Genomic DNA, 7,227 nt, shown 5'->3' with positions numbered 1-7,227 from the left:
ACCCTAACCCTAACCCTAACCCTAACCCTAACCCTAACCCTAACCCTAACCCTAACCCTAACCCTAACCCTAACCCTAACCCTAACCCTAACCCTAACCCTAACCCTAACCCTAACCCTAACCCTAACCCTAACCCTAACCCTAACCCTAACCCTAACCCTAACCCTAACCCTAACCCTAACCCTAACCCTAACCCTAACCCTAACCCTAACCCTAACCCTAACCCTAACCCTAACCCTAACCCTAACCCTAACCCTAACCCTAACCCTAACCCTAACCCTAACCCTAACCCTAACCCTAACCCTAACCCTAACCCTAACCCTAACCCTAACCCTAACCCTAACCCTAACCCTAACCCTAACCCTAACCCTAACCCTAACCCTAACCCTAACCCTAACCCTAACCCTAACCCTAACCCTAACCCTAACCCTAACCCTAACCCTAACCCTAACCCTAACCCTAACCCTAACCCTAACCCTAACCCTAACCCTAACCCTAACCCTAACCCTAACCCTAACCCTAACCCTAACCCTAACCCTAACCCTAACCCTAACCCTAACCCTAACCCTAACCCTAACCCTAACCCTAACCCTAACCCTAACCCTAACCCTAACCCTAACCCTAACCCTAACCCTAACCCTAACCCTAACCCTAACCCTAACCCTAACCCTAACCCTAACCCTAACCCTAACCCTAACCCTAACCCTAACCCTAACCCTAACCCTAACCCTAACCCTAACCCTAACCCTAACCCTAACCCTAACCCTAACCCTAACCCTAACCCTAACCCTAACCCTAACCCTAACCCTAACCCTAACCCTAACCCTAACCCTAACCCTAACCCTAACCCTAACCCTAACCCTAACCCTAACCCTAACCCTAACCCTAACCCTAACCCTAACCCTAACCCTAACCCTAACCCTAACCCTAACCCTAACCCTAACCCTAACCCTAACCCTAACCCTAACCCTAACCCTAACCCTAACCCTAACCCTAACCCTAACCCTAACCCTAACCCTAACCCTAACCCTAACCCTAACCCTAACCCTAACCCTAACCCTAACCCTAACCCTAACCCTAACCCTAACCCTAACCCTAACCCTAACCCTAACCCTAACCCTAACCCTAACCCTAACCCTAACCCTAACCCTAACCCTAACCCTAACCCTAACCCTAACCCTAACCCTAACCCTAACCCTAACCCTAACCCTAACCCTAACCCTAACCCTAACCCTAACCCTAACCCTAACCCTAACCCTAACCCTAACCCTAACCCTAACCCTAACCCTAACCCTAACCCTAACCCTAACCCTAACCCTAACCCTAACCCTAACCCTAACCCTAACCCTAACCCTAACCCTAACCCTAACCCTAACCCTAACCCTAACCCTAACCCTAACCCTAACCCTAACCCTAACCCTAACCCTAACCCTAACCCTAACCCTAACCCTAACCCTAACCCTAACCCTAACCCTAACCCTAACCCTAACCCTAACCCTAACCCTAACCCTAACCCTAACCCTAACCCTAACCCTAACCCTAACCCTAACCCTAACCCTAACCCTAACCCTAACCCTAACCCTAACCCTAACCCTAACCCTAACCCTAACCCTAACCCTAACCCTAACCCTAACCCTAACCCTAACCCTAACCCTAACCCTAACCCTAACCCTAACCCTAACCCTAACCCTAACCCTAACCCTAACCCTAACCCTAACCCTAACCCTAACCCTAACCCTAACCCTAACCCTAACCCTAACCCTAACCCTAACCCTAACCCTAACCCTAACCCTAACCCTAACCCTAACCCTAACCCTAACCCTAACCCTAACCCTAACCCTAACCCTAACCCTAACCCTAACCCTAACCCTAACCCTAACCCTAACCCTAACCCTAACCCTAACCCTAACCCTAACCCTAACCCTAACCCTAACCCTAACCCTAACCCTAACCCTAACCCTAACCCTAACCCTAACCCTAACCCTAACCCTAACCCTAACCCTAACCCTAACCCTAACCCTAACCCTAACCCTAACCCTAACCCTAACCCTAACCCTAACCCTAACCCTAACCCTAACCCTAACCCTAACCCTAACCCTAACCCTAACCCTAACCCTAACCCTAACCCTAACCCTAACCCTAACCCTAACCCTAACCCTAACCCTAACCCTAACCCTAACCCTAACCCTAACCCTAACCCTAACCCTAACCCTAACCCTAACCCTAACCCTAACCCTAACCCTAACCCTAACCCTAACCCTAACCCTAACCCTAACCCTAACCCTAACCCTAACCCTAACCCTAACCCTAACCCTAACCCTAACCCTAACCCTAACCCTAACCCTAACCCTAACCCTAACCCTAACCCTAACCCTAACCCTAACCCTAACCCTAACCCTAACCCTAACCCTAACCCTAACCCTAACCCTAACCCTAACCCTAACCCTAACCCTAACCCTAACCCTAACCCTAACCCTAACCCTAACCCTAACCCTAACCCTAACCCTAACCCTAACCCTAACCCTAACCCTAACCCTAACCCTAACCCTAACCCTAACCCTAACCCTAACCCTAACCCTAACCCTAACCCTAACCCTAACCCTAACCCTAACCCTAACCCTAACCCTAACCCTAACCCTAACCCTAACCCTAACCCTAACCCTAACCCTAACCCTAACCCTAACCCTAACCCTAACCCTAACCCTAACCCTAACCCTAACCCTAACCCTAACCCTAACCCTAACCCTAACCCTAACCCTAACCCTAACCCTAACCCTAACCCTAACCCTAACCCTAACCCTAACCCTAACCCTAACCCTAACCCTAACCCTAACCCTAACCCTAACCCTAACCCTAACCCTAACCCTAACCCTAACCCTAACCCTAACCCTAACCCTAACCCTAACCCTAACCCTAACCCTAACCCTAACCCTAACCCTAACCCTAACCCTAACCCTAACCCTAACCCTAACCCTAACCCTAACCCTAACCCTAACCCTAACCCTAACCCTAACCCTAACCCTAACCCTAACCCTAACCCTAACCCTAACCCTAACCCTAACCCTAACCCTAACCCTAACCCTAACCCTAACCCTAACCCTAACCCTAACCCTAACCCTAACCCTAACCCTAACCCTAACCCTAACCCTAACCCTAACCCTAACCCTAACCCTAACCCTAACCCTAACCCTAACCCTAACCCTAACCCTAACCCTAACCCTAACCCTAACCCTAACCCTAACCCTAACCCTAACCCTAACCCTAACCCTAACCCTAACCCTAACCCTAACCCTAACCCTAACCCTAACCCTAACCCTAACCCTAACCCTAACCCTAACCCTAACCCTAACCCTAACCCTAACCCTAACCCTAACCCTAACCCTAACCCTAACCCTAACCCTAACCCTAACCCTAACCCTAACCCTAACCCTAACCCTAACCCTAACCCTAACCCTAACCCTAACCCTAACCCTAACCCTAACCCTAACCCTAACCCTAACCCTAACCCTAACCCTAACCCTAACCCTAACCCTAACCCTAACCCTAACCCTAACCCTAACCCTAACCCTAACCCTAACCCTAACCCTAACCCTAACCCTAACCCTAACCCTAACCCTAACCCTAACCCTAACCCTAACCCTAACCCTAACCCTAACCCTAACCCTAACCCTAACCCTAACCCTAACCCTAACCCTAACCCTAACCCTAACCCTAACCCTAACCCTAACCCTAACCCTAACCCTAACCCTAACCCTAACCCTAACCCTAACCCTAACCCTAACCCTAACCCTAACCCTAACCCTAACCCTAACCCTAACCCTAACCCTAACCCTAACCCTAACCCTAACCCTAACCCTAACCCTAACCCTAACCCTAACCCTAACCCTAACCCTAACCCTAACCCTAACCCTAACCCTAACCCTAACCCTAACCCTAACCCTAACCCTAACCCTAACCCTAACCCTAACCCTAACCCTAACCCTAACCCTAACCCTAACCCTAACCCTAACCCTAACCCTAACCCTAACCCTAACCCTAACCCTAACCCTAACCCTAACCCTAACCCTAACCCTAACCCTAACCCTAACCCTAACCCTAACCCTAACCCTAACCCTAACCCTAACCCTAACCCTAACCCTAACCCTAACCCTAACCCTAACCCTAACCCTAACCCTAACCCTAACCCTAACCCTAACCCTAACCCTAACCCTAACCCTAACCCTAACCCTAACCCTAACCCTAACCCTAACCCTAACCCTAACCCTAACCCTAACCCTAACCCTAACCCTAACCCTAACCCTAACCCTAACCCTAACCCTAACCCTAACCCTAACCCTAACCCTAACCCTAACCCTAACCCTAACCCTAACCCTAACCCTAACCCTAACCCTAACCCTAACCCTAACCCTAACCCTAACCCTAACCCTAACCCTAACCCTAACCCTAACCCTAACCCTAACCCTAACCCTAACCCTAACCCTAACCCTAACCCTAACCCTAACCCTAACCCTAACCCTAACCCTAACCCTAACCCTAACCCTAACCCTAACCCTAACCCTAACCCTAACCCTAACCCTAACCCTAACCCTAACCCTAACCCTAACCCTAACCCTAACCCTAACCCTAACCCTAACCCTAACCCTAACCCTAACCCTAACCCTAACCCTAACCCTAACCCTAACCCTAACCCTAACCCTAACCCTAACCCTAACCCTAACCCTAACCCTAACCCTAACCCTAACCCTAACCCTAACCCTAACCCTAACCCTAACCCTAACCCTAACCCTAACCCTAACCCTAACCCTAACCCTAACCCTAACCCTAACCCTAACCCTAACCCTAACCCTAACCCTAACCCTAACCCTAACCCTAACCCTAACCCTAACCCTAACCCTAACCCTAACCCTAACCCTAACCCTAACCCTAACCCTAACCCTAACCCTAACCCTAACCCTAACCCTAACCCTAACCCTAACCCTAACCCTAACCCTAACCCTAACCCTAACCCTAACCCTAACCCTAACCCTAACCCTAACCCTAACCCTAACCCTAACCCTAACCCTAACCCTAACCCTAACCCTAACCCTAACCCTAACCCTAACCCTAACCCTAACCCTAACCCTAACCCTAACCCTAACCCTAACCCTAACCCTAACCCTAACCCTAACCCTAACCCTAACCCTAACCCTAACCCTAACCCTAACCCTAACCCTAACCCTAACCCTAACCCTAACCCTAACCCTAACCCTAACCCTAACCCTAACCCTAACCCTAACCCTAACCCTAACCCTAACCCTAACCCTAACCCTAACCCTAACCCTAACCCTAACCCTAACCCTAACCCTAACCCTAACCCTAACCCTAACCCTAACCCTAACCCTAACCCTAACCCTAACCCTAACCCTAACCCTAACCCTAACCCTAACCCTAACCCTAACCCTAACCCTAACCCTAACCCTAACCCTAACCCTAACCCTAACCCTAACCCTAACCCTAACCCTAACCCTAACCCTAACCCTAACCCTAACCCTAACCCTAACCCTAACCCTAACCCTAACCCTAACCCTAACCCTAACCCTAACCCTAACCCTAACCCTAACCCTAACCCTAACCCTAACCCTAACCCTAACCCTAACCCTAACCCTAACCCTAACCCTAACCCTAACCCTAACCCTAACCCTAACCCTAACCCTAACCCTAACCCTAACCCTAACCCTAACCCTAACCCTAACCCTAACCCTAACCCTAACCCTAACCCTAACCCTAACCCTAACCCTAACCCTAACCCTAACCCTAACCCTAACCCTAACCCTAACCCTAACCCTAACCCTAACCCTAACCCTAACCCTAACCCTAACCCTAACCCTAACCCTAACCCTAACCCTAACCCTAACCCTAACCCTAACCCTAACCCTAACCCTAACCCTAACCCTAACCCTAACCCTAACCCTAACCCTAACCCTAACCCTAACCCTAACCCTAACCCTAACCCTAACCCTAACCCTAACCCTAACCCTAACCCTAACCCTAACCCTAACCCTAACCCTAACCCTAACCCTAACCCTAACCCTAACCCTAACCCTAACCCTAACCCTAACCCTAACCCTAACCCTAACCCTAACCCTAACCCTAACCCTAACCCTAACCCTAACCCTAACCCTAACCCTAACCCTAACCCTAACCCTAACCCTAACCCTAACCCTAACCCTAACCCTAACCCTAACCCTAACCCTAACCCTAACCCTAACCCTAACCCTAACCCTAACCCTAACCCTAACCCTAACCCTAACCCTAACCCTAACCCTAACCCTAACCCTAACCCTAACCCTAACCCTAACCCTAACCCTAACCCTAACCCTAACCCTAACCCTAACCCTAACCCTAACCCTAACCCTAACCCTAACCCTAACCCTAACCCTAACCCTAACCCTAACCCTAACCCTAACCCTAACCCTAACCCTAACCCTAACCCTAACCCTAACCCTAACCCTAACCCTAACCCTAACCCTAACCCTAACCCTAACCCTAACCCTAACCCTAACCCTAACCCTAACCCTAACCCTAACCCTAACCCTAACCCTAACCCTAACCCTAACCCTAACCCTAACCCTAACCCTAACCCTAACCCTAACCCTAACCCTAACCCTAACCCTAACCCTAACCCTAACCCTAACCCTAACCCTAACCCTAACCCTAACCCTAACCCTAACCCTAACCCTAACCCTAACCCTAACCCTAACCCTAACCCTAACCCTAACCCTAACCCTAACCCTAACCCTAACCCTAACCCTAACCCTAACCCTAACCCTAACCCTAACCCTAACCCTAACCCTAACCCTAACCCTAACCCTAACCCTAACCCTAACCCTAACCCTAACCCTAACCCTAACCCTAACCCTAACCCTAACCCTAACCCTAACCCTAACCCTAACCCTAACCCTAACCCTAACCCTAACCCTAACCCTAACCCTAACCCTAACCCTAACCCTAACCCTAACCCTAACCCTAACCCTAACCCTAACCCTAACCCTAACCCTAACCCTAACCCTAACCCTAACCCTAACCCTAACCCTAACCCTAACCCTAACCCTAACCCTAACCCTAACCCTAACCCTAACCCTAACCCTAACCCTAACCCTAACCCTAACCCTAACCCTAACCCTAACCCTAACCCTAACCCTAACCCTAACCCTAACCCTAACCCTAACCCTAACCCTAACCCTAACC

This window comes from Phasianus colchicus, chromosome 39 (assembly GCF_987193195.1).
Source record: "Phasianus colchicus chromosome 39, bPhaCol1.hap1.1, whole genome shotgun sequence".
NCBI lineage: Eukaryota > Metazoa > Chordata > Aves > Galliformes > Phasianidae > Phasianus > Phasianus colchicus.
This window is presented reverse-complemented; position numbering follows the sequence as displayed.